At 36.0% G+C, this 25,047-nt stretch overlaps 1 long non-coding RNA gene across 1 annotated transcript; it reads left to right on the top strand.

Annotated features, from left to right (window-relative positions):
* The first annotated feature begins 5,570 nt into the window (after window positions 1-5,570).
* On the top strand, window positions 5,571-11,487 carry LOC135158738 (uncharacterized). The gene is made up of 4 exons (XR_010297505.1): window positions 5,571-5,623; window positions 6,090-6,203; window positions 10,510-10,617; window positions 11,103-11,487. It is a non-coding gene; the product is annotated as an uncharacterized LOC135158738 (long non-coding RNA).
* The last annotated feature ends 13,560 nt before the right edge of the window (window positions 11,488-25,047 follow it).

Raw genomic sequence — 25,047 nt, forward strand, 5'->3', positions numbered from 1 at the left:
GATCCGTTGAGATTTAGTCTTTCGCCCTATCCGCGACTGGTCCAAATTATGACCAAAATGATTTTTCCAAATTTGCCCCCGAAACCCCCCCCCAAATCAGCTGTCTTTGCTCCGTGGGGTCTTCTAACATCCAAACGCATCAATATTCAGAAGATAAAGAAGATCCGTTGAGATTTAGTCTTTCGCCCTATCCGCGACTGGTCCAAATTATGACCAAAATGATTTTTCCAAATTTGCCCCCGAACCCCCCCCCAAATCAGCCGTCTTCGCTCCGTGGGGTCTTCTAACATCCAAACGCATCAATATTCAGAAGATAAAGAAGATCCGTTGAGATTTAGTCTTTCGCCCTATCCGCGACTGGTCCAAATTATGACCAAAATGATTTTTCCAAATTTGCCCCCGAAACCCCCCCCCAAATCAGCCGTCTTCGCTCCGTGGGGTCTTCTAACATTCAAACGCATCAATATTCAGAAGATAAAGAAGATCCGTTGAGATTTAGTCTTTCGCCCTATCCGCGACTGGTCCAAATTATGACCAAAATGATTTTTCCAAATTTGCCCCCGAAACCCCCCCCAAATCAGCTGTCTTTGCTCCGTGGGGTCTTCTAACATCCAAACGCATCAATATTCAGAAGATAAAGAAGATCCGTTGAGATTTAGTCTTTCGCCCTATCCGCGACTGGTCCAAATTATGACCAAAATGATTTTTCCAAATTTGCCCCCGAAACCCCCCCCAAATCAGCCGTCTTCGCTCCGTGGGGTCTTCTAACATCCAAACGCATCAATATTCAGAAGATAAAGAAGATCCGTTGAGATTTAGTCTTTCGCCCTATCCGCGACTGGTCCAAATTATGACCAAAATGATTTTTCCAAATTTGCCCCCGAAACCCCCCCCCCAAATCAGCCGTCTTCGCTCCGTGGGGTCTTCTAACATCCAAACGCATCAATATTCAGAAGATAAAGAAGATCCGTTGAGATTTAGTCTTTCGCCCTATCCGCGACTGGTCCAAATTATGACCAAAATGATTTTTCCAAATTTGCCCCCGAAACCCCCCCCAAATCAGCCATCTTCGCTCCGTGGGGTCTTCTAACATCCAAACGCATCAATATTCAGAAGATAAAGAAGATCCGTTGAGATTTAGTCTCTCGCCCTATCCGCGACTGGTCCAAATTATGACCAAAATGATTTTTCCAAATTTGCCCCCGAAACCCCCCCCAAATCAGCCGTCTTCGCTCCGTGGGGTCTTCTAACATCCAAACGCATCAATATTCAGAAGATAAAGAAGATCCGTTGAGATTTAGTCTTTCGCCCTATCCGCGACTGGTCCAAATTATGACCAAAATGATTTTTCCAAATTTGCCCCCGAAACCCCCCCCCAATCAGCCGTCTTCGCTCCGTGGGGTCTTCTAACATCCAAACGCATCAATATTCAGAAGATAAAGAAGATCCGTTGAGATTTAGTATTTCGCCCTATCCGCGACTGGTCCAAATTATGACCAAAATGATTTTTCCAAATTTGCCCCCGAAACCCCCCCCCAAATCAGCCGTCTTCGCTCCGTGGGGTCTTCTAACATCCAAACGCATCAATATTCAGAAGATAAAGAAGATCCGTTGAGATTTAGTCTTTCGCCCTATCCGCGACTGGTCCAAATTATGACCAAAATGATTTTTCCAAATTTGCCCCCGAAACCCCCCCCAAATCAGCCGTCTTCGCTCCGTGGGGTCTTCTAACATCCAAACGCATCAATATTCAGAAGATAAAGAAGATCCGTTGAGATTTAGTCTTTCGCCCTATCCGCGACTGGTCCAAATTATGACCAAAATGATTTTTCCAAATTTGCCCCAGAAACCCCCCCCAAAATCAGCCGTCTTCGCTCCGTGGGGTCTTCTAACATCCAAACGCATCAATATTCAGAAGATAAAGAAGATCCGTTGAGATTTAGTCTTTCGCCCTATCCGCGACTGGTCCAAATTATGACCAAAATGATTTTTCCAAATTTGCCCCCGAAACCCCCCCAAATCAGCCGTCTTCGCTCCGTGGGGTCTTCTAACATCCAAACGCATCAATATTCAGAAGATAAAGAAGATCCGTTGAGATTAAGTCATTCGCCCTATCCGCGACTGGTCCAAATTATGACCAAAATGATTTTTCCAAATTTGCCCCCGAAACCCCCCCCAAATCAGCCGTCTTTGCTCCGTGGGGTCTTCTAACATCCAAACGCATCAATATTCAGAAGATAAAGAAGATCCGTTGAGATTTAGTCTTTCGCCCTATCCGCAACTGGTCCAAATTATGACCAAAATGATTTTTCCAAATTTGCCCCCGAAACCCCCCCCCAAATCAGCCGTCTTCGCTCCGTGGGGTCTTCTAACATCCAAACGCATCAATATTCAGAAGATAAAGAAGATCCGTTGAGATTTAGTCTTTCGCCCTATCCGCGACTGGTCCAAATTATGACCAAAATGATTTTTCCAAATTTGCCCCCGAAACCCCCCCCAAATCAGCCGTCTTCGCTCCGTGGGGTCTTCTAACATCCAAACGCATCAATATTCAGAAGATAAAGAAGATCCGTTGAGATTTAGTCTTTCGCCCTATCCGCGACTGGTCCAAATTATGACCAAAAGGATTTTTCCAAATTTGCCCCCGAAACCCCCCCCAAATCAGCCGTCTTCGCTCCGTGGGGTCTTCTAACATCCAAACGCATCAATATTCAGAAGATAAAGAAGATCCGTTGAGATTTAGTCTTTCGCCCTATCCACGACTGGTCCAAATTATGACCAAAATGATTTTTCCAAATTTGCCCCCGAAACCCCCCCCAAATCAGCCGTCTTCGCTCCGTGGGGTCTTTTAACATCCAAACGCATCAATATTCAGAAGATAAAGAAGATCCGTTGAGATTTAGTCTTTCGCCCTATCCGCGACTGGTCCAAATTATGACCCAAATGATTTTTCCAAATTTGCCCCCGAAACCCCCCCCAATTCAGCCGTCTTCGCTCCGTGGGGTCTTCTAACATCCAAACGCATCAATATTCAGAAGATAAAGAAGATCCGTTGAGATTTAGTCTTTCGCCCTATCCGCGACTGGTCCAAATTATGACCAAAATGATTTTTCCAAATTTGCCCCCGAAACCCCCCCCAAATCAGCCGTCTTCGCTCCGTGGGGTCTTCTAACATCCAAACGCATCAATATTCAGAAGATAAAGAAGATCCGTTGAGATTTAGTCTTTCGCCCTATTCGCGACTGGTCCAAATTATGACCAAAATGATTTTTCCAAATTTGCCCCCGAAACCCCCCCCAAATCAGCCGTCTTCACTCCGTGGGGTCTTCTAATATCCAAACGCATCAATATTCAGAAGATAAAGAAGATCCGTTGAGATTTAGTCTTTCGCCCTATCCGCGACTGGTCCAAATTATGACCAAAATGATTTTTCCAAATTTGCCCCCGAAACCCCCCCCAAATCAGCCGTCTTCGCTCCGTGGGGTCTTCTAACATCCAAACGCATCAATATTCAGAAGATAAAGAAGATCCGTTGAGATTTAGTCTTTCGCCCTATCCGCAACTGGTCCAAATTATGACCAAAATGATTTTTCCAAATTTGCCCCCGAAACCCCCCCCCCCCAAATCAGCCGTCTTCGCTCCGTGGGGTCTTCTAACATCCAAACGCATCAATATTCAGAAGATAAAGAAGATCCGTTGAGATTTAGTCTTTCGCCCTATCCGCGACTGGTCCAAATTATGACCAAAATGATTTTTCAAAATTTGCCCCCGAAACCCCCCCCAAATCAGCCGTCTTCGCTCCGTGGGGTCTTCTAACATCCAAACGCATCAATATTCAGAAGATAAAGAAGATCCGTTGAGATTTAGTCTTTCGCCCTATCCGCGACTGGTCCAAATTATGACCAAAATGATTTTTCCAAATTTGCCCCCGAAACCCCCCCCCAAATCAGCCGTCTTCGCTCCGTGGGGTCTTCTAACATCCAAACGCATCAATATTCAGAAGATAAAGAAGATCCGTTGAGATTTAGTCTTTTGCCCTATTCGCGACTGGTCCAAATTATGACCAAAATGATTTTTCCAAATTTGCCCCCGAAACCCCCCCCCAAATCAGCCGTCTTCGCTCCGTGGGGTCTTCTAATATCCAAACGCATCAATATTCAGAAGATAAAGAAGATCCGTTGAGATTTAGTCTTTCGCCCTATCCGCGACTGGTCCAAATTATGACCAAAATGATTTTTCCAAATTTGCCCCCGAAGGGTTAGGGTTAGGGTTAGGGTTAGGGTTAGGGTTAGGGTTAGGGTTAGGGTTAGGGTTAGGGTTAGGGTTAGGGTTAGGGTTAGGGTTAGGGTTAGGGTTAGGGTTAGGGTTAGGGTTAGGGTTAGGGTTAGGGTTAGGGTTAGGGTTAGGGTTAGGGTTAGGGTTAGGGTTAGGGTTAGGTATAGGGGCACTTTGCGCTAGTGGCGGATCCCGCCACCCATTCTCCATAGACTTTGTACATACACGTGTTATACCAATGGGAAATTCGAAAAAATTTCAAAGTATTTTTTTTTTTGCTATCAAATGGTGTAAAACGTGTGGAAAATTTTAATTCGAGAACAAAATTAAATAAGGTTTGTACATAAGAAAGGGGAAACTATTCCAAAGTCTGAAAGTCTTATAGACTTTGTACACATACTAATGGGGAAATTCGAAAAAATTTAAAGTCCCTGTAGAGATTTAGGGTTAATTGTTGGGTATAGAGACACTGGCGCTACCATAGGCCTTTTACAGTAATATATATTTTCATAACAGTTTTATTTTTGAATAATTTGTGCCCCCAATTGTGTTCCAGAAGATTTCCTTCAAATAAAATACAAACCTAATAATAAAATAACGAAAATAACATTTAAGTATATAGAAGGCGAGCTATTTCCTGTTTTTAGTTACATATAATAAGAATCCTAGAGAGTGTCTAGACCAATATTGAAATGTTTAAGAGCAATATCTATAGATTTTCGGCCAAATTATGATTATATGCATCAATTAGCGTAGTTAATCAGAAATTAATCTCAAATATTTTGGCATTATAACACTCTTTTGTGAGAGATTACGACACGAATTACATGCGCTCGAATTTTCGGCGCAATTGCGCAATGTTCGACCGAGATCTTACGGGAGTGATTTCAAAGCAGGGAGGGTTCACTTTTGGCCACCCCCTCCCTGCTTTGAAATCACAAAATAGGACGGACTATGAATGGTCAACTAAATATTTGAAAACCAAAAACTATTGTAATTACTTTGTTACCTAGCAATTGATGCTCCTTGATACATGGATCAAATCGTGGATCCATTAAGAGCAGCTCCTGTCAATGATCATACCATAATCAGGTCATAATACTTTCTTTTCCGTTACCGTATAAGTCCACGTTCTTGCTCACTCCGGCGCTAGCTCCACTTATGAAGAGCTCATTTCTTCCATTGCGTTCGAGGCATGTAGACAACACTGGACTGCCTTAAGATGCTGTTTCTCATTTTGGCTGTGATTTTGTATTTATTTATTTGAGGAATCGGAGTTTGCTGTATCCGAGAATCCTGTAAGGTCCAAGAGCATCAGATGATTTATTTTTTGTATGCGTTATACATGGTGAGACATTTTAATTCTTTCTTTCCACATTTCCCTGTTTTTTGGGAGGGGCGTTGTATTTGTCCACACATAACGGGAAAATGCTTATTTTTGTGAAATATGGACGGCTCCCGCTTGGTGCAAGTAATTGTTTGCTTGGAAGAGCATAGTTAATAATTTAAGTGAAAGGGTGAACTTGATGTTCCGTCTATTTGCCGAATATAAAAATGGAACACAAAAACGACTTGTACTTGCGGATCTTTGGGCCTGTGTGGTAGATTTCAATAGAAGCATACAACAAGGAAGATTAGCTGACATGGAAAAATCCTCTTCTCAATGTTTATATAAATAAAAAGTCCCTTTTAAATAAAATAAAAAAATATATCATTTCCCAAGTTGCTCGCTTTGAAAAGTATGTCACATTCTGTATGTGCTTACGAGCTTCGTTTACATTGGTCCATTTTCTTCTATTTCTTTCAATTTTCAGAAATATTTCGTTCCTGTGTCATCATCACAAATGGCAGTCTGCAGTGCGATCTGTTAAGCAATAACACGTGACGTCACAATCAGACAGCTTTCTTTTTAAATGAGTACGAGAAGGGTAAGAAACCTTATGTAATCTGTTTATTTGACTTCGTTTCATTAAGAGTTAAGACCAACGTTTTTTCTTTTATATCTAGTTTATCTGAATGGAAGAAAACAATTATAATAACAGTAAAGATATTATTGTGATATGATGAAGGAGTCGTCGATATAAACTGTTGTTGCACGATCTATTGAATCAAAATTTATCATTTTTTTACAGCTGTTTACATTATGTGAAAAAACGTTATTTTTCCTTCTTTGAAAATGGACTACGACATGGATGATGTAAGAGCATCCTTTATATTGCCAAGTATTTCTTTCATAGGAATTTATTTAAATATTTTGCTAACAATTAAACTCGAAGGATAAGCTTGTAATGTCATCAAACTCACCTTGGGACTAGACAATAAAAGTCCGTATTTGCGAATCTAGTAGGGCTCCTGTAAACAAAAGAAAGAGAAGAGAAAAAAATTCCAAGACAGACGAAAGGTGGGAAATGGAAGCCCTTGGAAAATTAATTAAGGAGAAAAGAACACGACATATTTTTTTAGTTATTAATAAACAAAACAGAGATATATATTTTTTTCTAATAAGGCAATCATCTAATTACACAACATATTGTTTAATGTACCACACACAAAGTTGTATGAATGAGAAGAAATAAAAATAACTGAAATGTACCACTTGATACAAAACATACGCAATTAGATAGAAAGGGAAAAATCGGCTGTGAAGGCTTTTTTATCTAAAAAGAGTGCAAACTGTCCCTGCTTTCGATAATAAAAAAAACAATGAAACCTTGCTCCGATGGAATTTCGATAGAATTTTATCAAATGTTTCACCTAAAAGATATTCTAATAACAGGTAAAATGTCCAATGCAAAGAGAATATCTTTCATTTACACTTCTGTGCTAACAGTGCGTCCACCAACACCTAAATAATCGGAGTCATGTTTATCTGAATGGAATTGCAATTATAAAATAATTGCAGCTATTTTGGCGAACCTCATTTTTGTTTTGAGGGGGAGGGGGTCATATCATTCATGAAATTTAAATTGGATTTGCAAATGGTCGACTGGTGACAAAGAGATGTAATGCACCACCTTGTAAACTCGAAAATGAGCCATTCTGTAAGTCGACGTCATCCAAACCTTTGGATGGCGCATTCTCATTCCCCCTACGGCGGGTCGAAAACAGACGATTTAACATTTTTGTACTAGCTTCATGTACTGTAGATGGTTTGAATGATAAAAAATACTGATGTAGGGGAAATGTGACTGCGGTATTTTGTTTTTTATTTTTGTTTTTTTTAGATATAATTAATTTTGGTCTGTCTTTTCGACGTTATGTAAAAGTTTTCCATACACATATGCAAAGCACTGTTATATATAATTGGGTTAAACTCGTTTCATTTCAAACAGGGTATTAGACAGAGATTCTCTGTCCTCTTTGCCCTTCTTTATATAACAGTTGAACTAATGGCTAATAAAATGACTGAAAAACCCCATTGAATTAAAGTCATTAGAAACAAAAAGAACTCAATATAGAAATAAAATTAACGCAGTATTAAGATAACAGTATTTTTTGTTGTCCTTGATCCTTTCCTTAGAAACATTGTTGAAAAAATAATTATTTTTAAAAAGTTGCTGGCCTTAAATAAGGAAAAAAATGATATAATTTGGTGAATCATTCTCTGATCTATTGTCTGCCAAACCTGTGATATTTTCATACCAATAATAATGATAATAGTAATATGCATTTGTATAACGCCATCTATCCAGGAACACTCTATTCCTAGGCGCATTATTATTAGCGCGCTCGTGCATTGAAAGAATTAATACTGTGTCGATTGCAGCACAGTGTGGATCCATTTCTTGCTGAAGGAAGAAATGGTTAACGTCATGGCTAGGAATCATTTTGGTACAGATATAAAGAATTTGCACTGAAAACCGAATGGACACTTGAGTGAATAGAGATACCAAAATTAAAAAAACTAAAACATTCTGCACAGTTGGAAAAAAAGAAACTTTACTGTTTTCGAATGGCTACTGAAGTCAAGTCATTAGTATTGAGTCCGGTTATTAGGTGATCTGTCAATTGACAGATCAACTATTATTTTCTTACGTATTTTCATTTTCATTTTTATTTATGATTTATTTTTATTTTCTTGTTGCCATAAAATCTCAAAATCTGCATCATTAATTATCTTCAAAATATCATCAGTTATGGGGACTTATCATGTCATCTGTATGAAACCAGTTCAAGGTTAAAAGGTCACCATGACGTCATTTAGATGCCATTTTTTAGATTCACATTATCAATCATATCTTCATTATCAATTATAAGAAATTAACAATATTTACATCACATTAACTTCATGTCAAGGGTCAACTGTCCATGGCATCAAAGGTCATGTAAAGGTTACGCAAAAGCTATAAAAACTGTTTGGTAAAAGTAATTCGGTTTGCAAAAACAGAATATTATAATAAAAAATTTAACACCTAAAGAGGTAACATGAAGAAAACAAAGAAATTAATAACATATTGGGGGGAAAAAATATATAAAATATGTCTCTTGAATATGGTGAAGTTCCTAATGCATTTAAAGTAGCTGAAATTGTTCCAATTTTCAAAAAGGGTGATCGTAAAGACATTGTTAACTATAGACTAATTTCTGTTTTACCCGTCTTCTCAAAGATACTAGAATTTTTTTTGAACGTTTGTACAGCTTTTTCAATCATAAAAATATACTAATCTTACAAAAATGTGGTTATCGTAAAATATATTCAACGTAAAAGCCAATATTTCACATTTATGATCATATAATGCAAGGAATATATAAGGGTAATCTCACCACTGGTATATTTTTGGATCTCTCGAAAGCATTTGACACCGTTCACCATTTCATACTTCTTAAAAAATGAAACATTATGGGAAAAGAGGTCTCGCTCTTGATTGGTTTGATAATTATTTATCGAATCGCATGCAGTATGTTGTGGTCAACGGTGTCAAGTTAACTTTCAGTCATGTATCATACGGCGTTCCGCAAGGGTCCGTCCTCGGCCCCTTGCTTTTCCTTTTGTATATCAATGACCTTGTAAATTGTTCTTAAATTCTTAATTTCATACTTTCATTCTTTGCCAGTCTTACTCTTTCACAAAAAAAAATATTCCTCTCATTAACACCATCAATATTGAACTTCGTAAAGTTGTTTTTTGGCTTAAATGCAATAAACTGTCGCTGAACTTTGAAAAAAATGAATTTGTACTATTTAAAACACAAACTAAAAAAAAGTACTGACATTCCTCCAGTTATTATGGATGGCAAGATTATTTCCCTGGTATCAAATATAATTTTTTTAGGTATCAAGATCAATGACTTTCTATCCTGGAAACCTCATATGATGAATTATGCACTCGTTTATCAAAAAGTACTGGTGTCCCCCGCAAACTGAAGTTTATTTTACCCAGACATGTATTAATTCCACTTTATACTACGTTGGTTTTACCCCTTCTCACTTATTGCTGTATGCTATGGGGAATGGATTCAAAACACACTTACATAGATTATTTCTTATTCAAAAAAGGTTAATCAGAACAGTTTGTAATGCACATTTCAATAGTCACACAAACAAGCTATTTTTTATTGTAAAATATTGAAAATTTGTGACTTAGCTCTTATGTATACTTATATATTTATGTACAATTACCATTCAAATCTCTTGCCAAATATTTTTAATAATATCTTCAACACAAATGCCTCTTTCCATTCATTCTTTACGCGTCATTCAGCAGATCTTCACCAATATCTTCCAAAAACTAAAATTACCCAAAAATCTCTGCGTTGTATAGGAACCAAGCTGTGGAATGATTTAAATAATGGCATTAAACAAAGTAAAACCCTAAATAAGTTTTTAAAAAACTCTTGAAAGTTGAATATTTCGCTCAGTATAAAAACTCTTGCCAATAGCACACTATAGGTCACTATGATTTATAATTATTACTCCTAGTTTGCTGGTTTGTTTGTTTATTTCAATGTTATTTGTATTTCAATGTCATTTGTTGTTCACTGTTTATGTATGTATTACATTAATTTGTATTTAATTGTACAATGGTGGTGTCCCACCCACAAGTTTTTTAAATGAAAACTTCTAGGGGCTCCCAATCCTATGTTTTTACCTAATTTGTATGTATAATTTCATTAATGATTGATTGAAATACATTTTTAATTGGTATCTTTTTTTATTGAATTTTGAAAAGAATGTGATTTGAAATAAATGTATTTTGTTTATATCGGTCCTATTTTTGTCTGTTTCAATTTACAGAATTGTTTTGCTCCTATGTCATCACCAATGTCAGTCTGCAGTGCGATCTGTCAATTAAACACGTAACATCACAACAGACAGCTTTCTTTTTAAATGAGTACGAGAGGGGTGAGAAACCTTATTTAGTCTGATTTATTTATTTGGCCTCGTTTTATAAAGACCAAAATATTTTCTTTGATATCAGGTTCATCTGAATGAAATGAAACAATTATAACAGTAGAGACTATTATTGAAATAAGATGAAGAGGTCTTCGAACATGATATACATTTTTTTGCATGATCTAGTGAATAATTTTATACCAGTTTTCACATTATTGGAAAAAATTGTGTAGTTTTCTTTCTTGAAAAATGGACTACGACATGGATGGGGTAAGAGCATCTTTTATATTGCCAAGTATTTCTATCACAGGAATTCATTTCAATAATTCGCTAATGTTTTTCCTTAAAGGAGAAGCATATAATATTACCTTGTAACTCGACGATAAAGGTCAGTATTTGCGGATCTTGTATGGCTCCCATTGACAATGTCGCATTTGCCTAGTTCCCTAGTAGGAAACCCATTTATGTTTGGGTTATTTGTGCTTCATATCCAGATAGAGATGGAAGAGTTGGACCGAGAAGAGATGGAAGAGTTGGACCGAGAAGCTCTTATTGAAACGGCTAGAGACAATACAAGACAACTGGCACAAGAGATCGCCTCACATTCAAGTATCGAATCGTTTCTTCAGGATGATCTTGTTCGACTCAATATTCGACCAACAAATGCCACCAAACTTGAGCAAGCAACACTCCTGGAGTATAAGTATGATATTGATGGTGTAGTAGTCGAATTGAATAATTTATCAGCCTTGTCTTCACCAATTAACTATATTCGTTTCAATCCTTGTAAGGGAAGCATGCAACCCGCTTATCACTTATTAAAAAAACATGTCAATCTGCAATATTACAGTGCTAATGGGTTGAAACGCTTAATGAATGTTCATGCCTTGCATTTGTGTTATCCTCGGGAATGGAGGATATCCGTTTGCGTATTGCCAAATCCAGGTTCCAATGCCTCTGATTTCTCAAGCAAGGCGCAAGCTTTGACAACTACCTTATCATTCTTTCAACGAGTGAAGACCCACTTTGTTAATATCATAACTTCCTTACCAAAAGATGACAATAATCGGCCTACTATCCAGAAAAACAGTATGCATGACATTTCCAATTATAATGTGCTACACCAAGATCAACCGTTCATTCTTTCCTGTTTCGATAGGGCTCTTCAAATGTCTTGTATTGACCCTAGTAAAATGATGAAAATAATTGCCACACAGTTTGGTCAAAAGAGCAACGTTCCTTTGAGGCTCTCTGACTATTTTGATACAACATCCATCGGTGAAACTAGTGTCCACCATGCTGTTACCATTTCAGCTTCGGACTACAATACCCACCTTTTGTGGTCGAGGCAAGGTATTCAAGAGCTCATTAATGACCGGGGCACATTATTCAGTGCTCTTTCCTTTTACGAGGCCGTTAATTTCCAAACAAATATAGACAATAGACGAATAGATATATCGGGTGAGTTACGGAACGTATCAAAATATCCTACACAGATTACTTTTTTGCAGATGTATGCTGACACGCCCCACTGCAGGACTGATCATGTGCGCCCTCACCCAGTTTCAGGGCTTATTGCCTGTTGCAAGTTACTGCATCCCAGTACAACCAGGGCAATGCAGAGGAATGCTGTGAATTACATGCAGAGCATGAGGGAGAATGAAATTAAGCTTTTAAGGGATATCCCATGTCGTCTGGAAATTGTAACGAGACTATTTCCACACCAAGTACCACAGTCAATTGAGGCGTTAGACCTCTTTGATGAGGAAGTTCTAATGTCGATCTGTGAAAATAAACCCTTGTTTGTTCCATTCCATGATTGTAACAGTGAAGATGATAACCATTCTTTCACAAAAATCATGAAACGCCTTGCTAGCTATGTGAACGATACACTGTCAACATTGCATGAACAAAGTCAACATCGCGGCGGTTACATGGCATCATGGAAGGCATACCAAATGGAGCTTTGCGCCGAAAAGCTATTCTGGGGCAGGCCGATGGTTCCGAATGATAATATTATTTCAATTAATTTAGGGCCCGGTGCAATCTATGACCAGAGGAGTGTGACCAACATCAGGGGTATTCTGGGTATTTCTCCAGCAAATAGTTCGTCATTACCTGATAGGCCACCTCCACTCAATCACTGGACGCACTCCCGTATTCAACAAGAGAGAGTAAATAGACTATTCGCATTCTCCGACAGCCTTCATGCTGGGGACGTCGTTATTGGTAGGAGTTTGCTCATGATTCTGTTTGGTGATCTATACAATAGTGATGTTTTTTCAATAGAAAGCTTCACACGTGATCACCCTGTCCCACCAATGCAATGTTCAGGAAGCATCTCCCTCGAACAATTAGCTCATGAGCTTATTATTCGTTCCCGTTTTCCTTTTCCATTCGCGTTTGGTAGAGCACTTGAAATGCTATCGATATCAAGCATCGATGCTCTCAGAGTGATTAAGGCAGGTGTGGTTGAGTTAAAACTCACTCATTTTCCAGCCTTGCAATTCAGAGATGAATCGAATCACCAGAGGGCGCAATGGAACAGGAAAGCTGCTTGGCAGATTATCTTTCCAGGAGGTAAAGAGTCCACAAGTGCAAAAGCAGCATCTTTGTCTGCAGATGTACTGGTAAATCTTGAAACAAGAAAGCTTACTTTTGCGAGGAATCTGGCAGTGTTTAAAGATACAGGGATGCCTTGGATGGTCCCGGTGGTTTCAAGACTGGCACATCTGGACTTGGATCGGAGACAGATGACGGATATTTGCGTCTTTGTCAGTGGTGCAGCGCTCATACAACAGTCTATATACGTAGATTATAATAAGTTATCGTACTTAGAACTAGACCTTGCTCTTCCACAAAAGAGGCTACAGAGCCTAGAAATCCTGTCCAACAGCCTGATAGCTGGTATTAACCGCATGAAGGTTTACAGACTCCATGAAAGGATCCCATACAAGGTTCCTAAACCACAACCTTTAGTGAATCCTAGATCTTCGGTACGGCAGACATCTGCCGCAGGTGTACCCGAAGCCCCAGAAGAAAACATCAATCCATCAGAGGATTATGATGAAGTTGGGGTGCAGCAAGATGTAACTGTCATGGAAATTCGAAACCTTCCTGCAAATTACCGAAGGCCATGGTCAACGAGAGAACTTGAACTCCTCCAAGCATCTAATCACGCCGCCAAGGGCTCACAAATTCTTGCATATAAAGAATATGTTAGAATGTGCACGGAGAATAGGATACCAACTAGAAGCTGGAATGCCTTTGAGCACAAGTCGAGGCGCCTATAGTTGATCTTCTTATATTTTTGCTTACTTATGTTGTCAGATACATTACCCTTTTCTTCATTCGTGAAAAAGGGAATGGTATTCGCCCATTCAGACGGAGATTTCAGACAGTGGGAGATCGAGTCTCTCCTGTTGTTAGGATATGTGTAGCAAGGTTCCTTTATGTTGTTCATTTTTTTTTATAGAAGCGCAATAGCTTGTAGCTTTTTGGTCAAATTGATTTTCACATTCAACAGCTGGAGTTTTGGTTATTGTTTGTTTTTGTCCAAGCAGTTTATACAATAACTTTTATAAGATATCGATTTCAAATTACTCGAGTATGGATATAGAGTAATTCATGATGTTCCCTGCAAAAAGATTGTAAAAACTAGACATTAATTCATTCATTCCATTCGATTCGGATCCTTGTTTTTATTTGACAACAAATCACGAATCCGTCCAAGCGAACCACTGGCCTGCCTTCCAGCACGCTGGGGGCCCACAATGGAACAAACAAGGGGTTGATTTTTCGTCTTTATTCCCGACTTTGTAGCTTTTTGTTGGTTCCCTAGTAATATTTAAAATCTATTTCATGAAGATAAATGTTAGTCGCACATTTTCCGGGCTTCATTTTTATAAGATAGCACAGACACATGTGACCAGATTGATCTTCCATCTCATATTTGTAAAATTCCAGCATTGTGAGTATTGTTTTTTTTCTTCTGATTCTCATTAATGCCTATTCAGACACGTTTCCAGGTTGTACGTGCAGTGATGATGTATAAAATGAAGAGTTTAGTTGCAATAGGGGTTAGGTCCACTTTGGACCATTCCGAGAAAAACCATGTTTTTTATTCTCACTTATTGAAATATTCTTATTAGAAATTAAATTGCCATGTTGTACTTCCCTATCATGTGAACATATAATTGGGCTTAAAAGAAATCTACCTGTCTTCATTTTTTTCTAAATGTTTTTCTTGTTTAATTATCATTGTGGACCTAACCCCTTTTGCAAGTAAACTGAAATGAATCCAATCTCTTTTGATTAAGAAAGTGATTTTTCTTTGCCACTTTCATTCAATGTTTTCATTTCAATTTCAAATTGCCTCTGGTATCATCAGAGTGACTAAAAATTTAGAGGATTAAAGACAGAAAACAATAGAATTTGACAAATGAGTTCTTCAGATGCGTTTAGTCGCAAAAAGGGTTAGGTCCACTCCAAGAAAGGCATTTGTTAATTCTTCCATATTGTAATATTCTTATGGGAAACTGAATTTTCATTATACCCTGCCACGAGAACATAAAATTTGGTATAACAGAAATCTACCTGTCTTCATATTTTTTAAGATATTCTTTTCTAAAAAAAACTGTGCGGACCTAACCCCTCTTGCAACTAAACTGAAATGGACCTGACCCCTTTTTAAAAAAGTGATTTTTCTTTGCCATTTTGTTTCACTTTTTAATAGGAATTTAAACTTTTCCTTGGTATCATCTTATAGAGCTATTCATTAAAAAATAAAAATCAAATTTGATGAAAAGTGGACCTAACCCCTTTTGCAAGTGGGCTTTTCAAATAATGCATGACACGGCACCAGCCTACTTACAGAAGATTTTTTTACAAAATAAAAGCTCAATATATATTCACAGTGCGAGGCGTGCCTTAAGGGATACAATGTGTGTAACTGTTTCTCGAAACATGTACCCAAAATGTTTTTAATTGATGATGAAGTTTATATGAACCGCAGGGAGAAATATGAATATCAACTAAAACAAAAATGAATTGTCGCACTGGTTGTGACACGTAGTAGTGAAAAAATAAAACATCAACTCTTGGAAACAAGCAAACTTTTAAGGGACGCTCCATTTGATACCCATGAGGGGGAAGGGGGCTTGGAAGTTTGGGTTGATGCATTTCCCCCCTTCTTTCAGCATTTTTTCCCTTTGTCCATTGAAACAATTATTATTTAAGCTCGCGCATCGCTCATGCATCGACTATTGAATTATACACCCGTCATGTTCATGATTGCAAAACGAGCTCAGAATGTCCAGTTTTCATTTCTGAAAATAAAAAAGTTTAGCTCGCGCTTCGCACTAGCATTAAGTATTCAGATTCGTTTCCATTCTGTTCATGGTTACATTGCTTTGAATGTCCTGTTTTAGGATTAAATCTGAGAATGCAAAATCAGCTAGCGCATCTCTGAAATAAAAATATAAAGCTCGCGCTTCCCAATCGCATCAATTATTAAGATACGTACACATTTTGTTCATGGTTAAATTACTTTTAATGTCTTGTCTTAGTATCGAATCTAAGTATAAAAAAATCAACTCACGCTTGGCGCTGTAATACAAAGTTCTTATTAAAAAAGGGCTGGAACTGTCTAACTTTGGAGTCTGAATATAGAAAAAAAGAAAATCAAAATAGATACCCATCATCTTTATGATTGCAAACAGTAAATAACCTATCCTGATTTCGATCAGAATTCCCAAAAATTTTCTTCTCGCTCTTCGTGCTCGCACCATTTAATTGTTGAAATATATATTCAGTTCATGGGGCATTGCAAATAGTCACTAATATATTTCTTTTAGGTCTGTATATTACTAATTTCAATTCAACTTCGAGCTCGTATGAATTTTTAGTTAGTTATGCATATTGTTTATGATAACAAAAAGTGATTACATTGTCCATGTATGTATCCCATTCAAGAGTCATTGCAAACGGGTATTTTTGCAGGTCAGTATATTCGCCTTTGCGTGAATCGTTTAGTTAGATAAGCATCTTGTTCATGACTACATAAACTGCCCAGAATCTTCAAAATGTTTGCAATTAAATGTTGCATTATGCTGTTACCATGGAAAAGCTGTTTCAAAAAAAGTTTGAAAGGAGATTTGACATTTTAAATCCTTGATTCAATGATAATAATTTGATATCATTGATGTATAGTCATCCTATTTACTGGTTGCTGATTAAAATACGTTTCCTACTAACCGTTTCTATGATAATTTGAGTTCTTTTTGACAACACCCTGGAAATGTTTGGAATTTTATTTTGATTATGTGTGCCAAGTTCATGCCTAATCCGAACATTGATACATCTCGACTTCTGTTTATTTAATGTCTCCGTCTTATCTATGTCATTGAATCACCGTTGTTATAACGCCAATTTGCCTGTTTGATTTTCCTTTGTATGTGTGTTTCAACCAGCATTCTCATTTGTTGTTTAACCCAAATAAATTATAATTATTGTAATATGAAATTGTATTGTGTGCTGAGTATAATTATCCATTATATGGTTATCTTCATTATTTTCTTTGTTTATTTTTTCATGCTGAATAGAGAAACCCATCTAAACATTTGTTTCTTACAATAATATGTGAAAATATTTTCATTGAAATTTTTTTTTTATTTGTGCATGATTTTGTTCTTATGTTCTTTTGTCATTAATAGTGCTGCGTACTGGATATTAGTACGATCCTTGCACACTGCATATTATATTTTGTTTTTAACACTTTAAGAATTTTCAGAAACGGTGACCTTGTGCCACGAATTTCAGTTTTCTCTTTTTTGACGAAATACTATTTTATTTTTGTTTATTTGCTTATATTCTTTACATTGTATATTTCAAGTATAATTCAAGTCAATTTATGTTCCAAATATGACCACTATGCAATATCGTTTGTTAAATTATAATGGAATCATAATGAACTATACAGTTGCAATATTTAAAGTGTCACCATTAATTGTTTTTTTTTTCAATATCCTTAGTGAATAAGTTTGCTCTAAAAACTTTCAGGATAATACATTTTGTGTGTTTACAGTAATAATAATATTAATGTTTAAGTTTGCTCTCATGATCATTTCTATGTTTTTTTTATTTTAATTCCTTAACCATATGGATCTAGGAGCTGCCTTGATAAGTCTTGGGCCTTTGGTGCTCCCCCTCTCTCTCTTTCTCTCTCTCTCTATATATATACTTAATACTTTTTGGAAATATATATTTAATACTTTTTGGAAATATAAATATTTTGTATATTGCATTATGTTTTTTTCTGATGTATAGTAATTTCTTCAATGAAATGTTGTCTTTGACATCTTTGATATACGTAATGAACTTAATTGACTTTTATACACAATCCAAAATTGTGTTTCCAAATAATAATCACCCACGAAACTTTCTTGCGCAGTCACATTTTCCTTTCCATACGGTGGCCGCGCAGCGAGTCAAAAACAGATCTTATGTTTTGGGGGGATTTATGAGGGATACGTTTCCGATATACTTCAAACAGATGGGTCTATACTTTCGTACATTTGTTGTTGAAGCTGATGAAAATGTAATGTTTATCATAACTCTGATGTAACCTGTTAACTGTTTTTTTTGTGTAAATGTTAAATTGAAATAGGGTCGAAGTTGAAGTCTAGATATTTCTTTATACAGGAACGAAAGTTACAATCACAAGTCAAAACAATTTCTTTGGTGGTAACTAAAATGCTCTTAATTGTATTTTCATACTCGCGAAATATATTTTGCTACACTGATGAACCAACTACCTGACTTTCATGTTACTCTCTCAGCCTTGAAATGTTATAAAATGGGAGACTAGGTAAACTGATATGAAGGAAAATAAAATGAAAAGTTAGTGGTTTCATTTCAGGACTGTTCCGATGGAAAAAATTAAATGTAGTATATTAATTGATTTGTATGTCTATTCTTTATCATAAAATCTTTGCCTCAACTGGAAATTATGTCATCTATCGTGATGATTTATGACATTATGTTTGTCAGCTTGGTTATCTACAATGCTTGTAAGCAGATGGGTATTTTTATATTATAAATTTATCTCTGTATTTAATTTCTACAGTAAAGAACCATGTTGAAGGAGGATAATAAAAACAAAATTGAAAAATTGTGACATCTTGTGATAATAAAGTAAAATGAAAAGTGTTGTCCAAAGCTGGTTGTCCATCTTTCGTAATTCCGAAGGTTCGTTAGTCCGAAAACTAAATGATTAACGAACCTTATTTCATTTTCTTTTAAACATGGTTTATTTTGGTTTATTTCATAAAAAAACAGTACACGTTACAAAGTCAGAAGGCTGAATGTTTGCAATAAAACGTTCACAAGTCATGGATGAAAGCAAACAATTACAATCTACATAGATATTAAATAAATTTTAAAGAGCAAGTGTACATACAAATTCATTAAATATAATAAAATAAAACGAAAAAAGAAATACAATATTAAAATGTGATGTATGTTAGACAATTAAAAATTCAAATATCAATTGGATTGAAATGGAGACTAAAACAATTGCAAAAATTTGAGTTGATTTCAAGGGTACGAAAATAAAAATTTATTTAGAATTTAGTAAATCAATGAAATATGGTATTGCACTTTTTCTAAAGCAATCTGTTTTGCATTTTAACTGAGCAAAGTTTGGAACACTCCTTAATGAGATTGAGATATTTTTCCTTTTTGGTAGCCAGTTATTACAGTGAGGGTTTTTTAAAAAGAGATTTAGCAAACTCCAAACACAGTCTTTTTCGTCTTCTTTCAAGACATTCTAATCCACATTTTGTTAATGCATTTTCATAGTCGATAAAATATGAGCCAAGAATTAGTTTGCGAAATCCTGTTTGTATTTTTTCTAAGTCCTTAACCTGTTTAGCAGTTAGTGCAAAGTTTTCGGATTAAAGAACCTTCGGAACAACGAACCTTATTTCGTTTTCGGATTAACGAACCTTCGGAACATCGAACCTTATTTCGTTTTCGGATTATCGAACCTTCGGAATAATGAACCTTTGGAATAACACCACAAATGTTTGGATTAACGAACCCTTTTACGTTTTCGGATTAACAAACATCGAGGTATAGGCAATTTACGTGTTTCGGAATTTCGAACCTTCGGAATAAAGAACCTTCGGAATTACGAACCTTTGGAATTACGGAGTGTAACCAATATTACATGTGGACTCCAATTTAAAGCCAGAGTGGTGTGTCAAGGGTCCGATGGTTATGATGGCTGAACGTGTTAATAAACATATTCGTTCAATAACCCATTTCATTTTATCCATTAATTTTTGTTTTAGATGGATGGAATTTATGGATTCTAGGGATGTTGAATAAAGCATGCATAAATCTAAATTTATGCTGGCTAGCATGCTGCAGTGGAGAACTAATCTCCTTTAAGGTTATCGACCTTCTTAATCATATTGATAATATTCAGTATCTGTAGACTATAAACGTTTAAACGCTTTTATACTACCTCGCTTGGACTATTGGCAAGTGTAATTTGATTTTCTTATGAATTTTTTTTCAAACAACAATGTCCAATTCGATACAGAAAGCTGGTCCAAAGTAATCAGTTACGTTGGTTGAAGCTAACAAATTATTGAATGTTTAATATCTAATATTATAAAATTGATATACATGTAGAAGGTCAAGTTGTATGAAACGTGCTGCCGTTTAACTTTTTTATGTTGAAATAAAACTTGCCTGCTATCAAGGTATCATAATGACATTTTATTTCTTTAATTATTGACTACTTGCAACTAATTATATTGAATATACTTTCATAAAAGACTGAAGAAGAAGAAAAAGAGCTACGCTTTAATCATGTGAGTACAGTGAGACGAATGGGGTGGGATGGGATAGGTTTTTGCATACCTGATGGGTTTTTGCATATCAGAACCGGACAGAATATTTATTTATTTTAACAAAATGCATTTAAATCGGAGGCACCTAGGAAACGGTGTGAGTTCATAGTGATAAAAACACTTACAAGCAATACAATACAATCCAAGCAATGAAAACTGCATAGAGAAATCGTCTTAAACAATACTAGTGTATAGTGAATAGTAAAAGAGATGAACACCTAAACTACAGGATCTTGAATAAAGAATAATGAATTAAAAGAAGGATGGAGTGTGATGAAGAGAGGAGAGGGGGGGGGGGGATATAGGTCAGTGTGGGAAGTTCTGGGGGAAAAGCATAATGATTTCTCAGCAGGAAACCTTGGCTGTCCACACGATCTAACAGTGGTCACTTTTGGTCATTTACCCATGAATGGAAGGAAGAGACAACGTAGTATTAACCTTTGCGTATTATTCATTCATATGTATGAATCTAAATTACTGCAAACAAATGATAATCCATAATTTTGTCCATGATATGTTAATTTGCATATTTTGTAAAATAAGTTTGATCTAACAAGAAAAAAGTGTTTGCGTGTATAAACAAAAATTATGTGCCACGGGATTTCATCAAATTAGTGCTGGGTATTTTTTGAAGAAATATTAATACACTGTTCCACATATGCTTTTTCGTGTAAGTCGGTGATCATCAGAATTGTCGAATTTGAGCAAAGATTTCATTAGTGTGACAGAACTAGATGTATGACAACGTCGGAACATTGTCATACATCTAAATCTAGACAATTGACGTGGATTTATAAGATTTTTTAAAGAAATATTTGTTTGCTGCAACTTTTGTATTGTTATGTAGTATGTATTTAACTTCCTGTTATCCTTTCAGTCATTCACCTTCACTTGTTTACAAACTCCCCCAATGTCATCTAAGAATTCCCAAACCCCCAAGACCATTTAACTGCTAATCCTTGACCATAAAAAGACCAACCCTCAGTGACGTCAGCTAACTTCATGGAAGAAGTATGACTCACACTCCCAGCCCCATCACTTGCACAAAGCATCACCACACCCCTTATACCAGAGAAAGTTTGATAGACAGTAACCTAATGAAAACATGAATCAGATCGAGTTTAGATCACTCCCACCTTAAATTGTTACACCCCAAAACTCATGATATAAATAAGAATTATTGATTATTAGAGACAGAAGAGAAGAGAATACAACGACAGAATACTAGACCAACACTCATATAGAGACTGACTGACTTCAAGACTTAGATGTCCATCCAGTATTAATTTAACTTCACTCCGAATCTTAATCTTATACTTCGAAATTAATTTATATTTCATCGTCTCCTGATATACTCTGAATCTTCATGTACTTCAAATTGTAACCTGTAGCTGAATATTGATGATTAAATAAATAGTGATATTGAACTGCATAAGTTTCTTCAAGTTTCTTCATTATGCTTCCCTTCCAATAATCACCGACCCGATCCCAACACAACAGTATTTTAAAGTTAAATCACCATTGGAATGACCATTGTTATTCAATTAAGAACTTCATTATTGACCGTAAAACCCCAAATAAAAATTTATGTGACACCAACAATTCTCTACTTTGCGTAATTATGTTGCACACAACTGTTTTGTGACAAAAAAGATAAAATGTAAATATCATTTTTTTCTAATGTGATATTTGATTCTGATAATTTTTCGGGCGGCCTATCAAGTGGGATGGATTTCCCCGTTTAATTGGAAGTTATGTTATAGCAAAGACAATTTTGATAATATTATATTTTCATTTTGCTAATATTTCATTACCAATAAATAAAGTGTCAACCTCACAAGAGACATATTTACTCTTTCCTGTAAAAATACCAAATCACATTTGGTAGTACATGGAATGACTGTATGGCCATGACCTAATGAAAACATGAAAGTTTTGAGGCCGTGGTATGAAGAAAAATTGACATGATAGGGTTTCGCACTTTCGCCTAGCTGCCAGTAAGGATCGAAACGCTCACAATATTTTGAACAACATTTTTTGACGTTCTCATTTGAAATGGAACAAATATCTGTGGAAGATAGAATGGAGGCACTTGAAGAGGTAGTGATAGAAAAAATCCATCAGATGAATGATCAGATAAGTAAAATGGCGGACGATATTAAGGATATAAAGGACAAACTTGATCAATTGGAATCGGAAGAGAAAGAGGATGAGCCTGGCCCTAGCTTTCGCACGAAACGCCTAAAAATCGAACAGGTTTTAAATACTAGTAGTACAGCAAAAAAACAGCCTACTTACAATTTGTTTGATCTAGACACATCAGTTCAAGAAAAGATCAAGCCATTTCTTTCAAAAGCGAAAAAAACGGATTCCCAAGAGAAGCTGCCTGCTCTGCAACTAAGTTATGTGCTCAGTTGGTTTGCAGAAAATAATAAAAAGCTTGAGATAACAGGTATGTATAATTTCTGTATAGTTACAATATTTTTTTATGAGATCCTTTTTATGCAGAGAACAGAAAACATTGATTTTTTTTCAAATGATCCTCTATGAATTGCACAATTAAATTTTATGGAAAATTGTATTCAAAATTGCGTTACACCTGTACACAGCAATATATTTCAGAATAATATGTTTTGAGCCCCATTTAGCTTAAAAAATGAATAGGCTTACATTTCATTTAAGAAATTGGCGTTTTGATGTTGATGTGTGAGCTTGAAATTATATCAGATCTTATTACAACCCTAATTACTTGTAGTTGTCCATATGATTTTCATTATTCTTGATAGTTCTGTGCTCTTATGACAGTTTATATTATAGTATCGAACTTAGACTGTGTTAAGTATTTTGCTGTTTATGTGTTTCGAAGATTATTTTTTATTCATAAAATGTGCTTATGAAAGGGGGCCTTCACCCTAGAAGCTCTGCTTTTTAGTTGGTCTCCTTCCATTTCGATTTCATAATATTATTGTATTATAAAAATGATTTAAATGTTATATTTTGTAAATATGTATATTGAACTATCATTGTCAATGTAAAAAGATTGAAAGAGAAAATAAATGAATTGAATTGAAAGATTGTGACCTGGTCACCTCAGTTTCGTACCGGTTCAGAGGCCAAGCATGTCGCTGGTTCTCGTAATTCATGTCTCATCAATCATGTCTTATCAAAGATTGTCATTTTTGGTCAGATCAGTTATTTTTGGATATATTGATCTGTTTTCTCGCCCCCCTTCTAGGTGTCTATGTTCCCCAGACTGGCGTCAATCTCAATACTATTTTTTTAATGAAAGGATGTTGTGTGGGTTATAAGGAGTCGTTTATATGAACAATATTACATTTGAGGTCAAATTATGTAAACAGAGCATAAAAAGTATTGCCGTCAATTTTTTTTTATTGAATCTGACAGTGGTCTGCAAGTCCTGATTGATTGGTCAGTGTTGTATGAGAGTTATCCTTACCATCTGTGGTGGATGGCTTCAGTACTATTTTCTAATCAACGAAATGTACCTTCCTGCCATATACATATTTTTAATTCATACTTCTCAGTATTGTATTGTTTTTTTCTATTAATGATTTCTAAAAAATTGTGATTATGTTTGTGAATGTATAAGCAATAAAACACATGATGGAAAAAATAAGAAGTATTAAAAATTTAATTTGCCATGGAAGAGGTGGTACGTTTTCACGCTTGGATAATTAATAGGTAATCTTTTCAAAGAAGTAAATTTTGACTTTCCCAAAGTGAGGCATGACTCTAGTTAGTGAATCCAGATGTCAATGGTGTCACAATCCTACAAGGGTTTCATTAAAATCCATTGCAAACCACGTTATCAATAATTAAAATGTTTAATTGTTTGATAAGGACGTTCTCGTATCAATTTCATTGAAAAGGGGTTTACAATTATATTTACTGACTAATGCCGCAAATTGAAAATTTGTATAATGGCAAAAATACCGCCATATTGTACAAGCATAACATATATAACATAAATATGATACCAAGTTATTTTGAAGAGATACTCCTCTAGGCGATGATTATGTCTTCATGAAATATTTTCAGTTCAACTTGGGATTTATGAGGTGTCCAATATTTTTGCCACACACCGTATATGAGCTATATACATTTATATAAACATATAAATATGAAGATGACAATATCCTAACGAATGGGTTGTATTTTCCGTATTTTTGTTGAACAGGAAAGGGAGACCAGGTTACCAGACTCATCAAAGAAGGGATCAAAGATGGTCTGTGGCCCAAGGGGTGGAATGGACCAGATGATATTAGGACGGACCTCTTCACATACCTTCAGGAAAAACTGAAAAATTTCGCAAAGAGAGCCAGAATCGAGTCGCAGAAACAAAGACTACAAGAAATGGGCGATAAAAAATGAGGTTTCTTCTTTTCGTCTTAATTTTGCTAAAACTACGTCTGTTCCACAGTACCCCCCCCCCATGACTCCAAGAGGCATCAGCATTACGAAAAGTCAATAACTTATTTTTGAACTTGAAACAGAAAAC

Source organism: Lytechinus pictus, unplaced genomic scaffold, assembly GCF_037042905.1.
Source record: "Lytechinus pictus isolate F3 Inbred unplaced genomic scaffold, Lp3.0 scaffold_102, whole genome shotgun sequence".
Classification (NCBI taxonomy): Eukaryota; Metazoa; Echinodermata; class Echinoidea; order Temnopleuroida; family Toxopneustidae; genus Lytechinus; species Lytechinus pictus.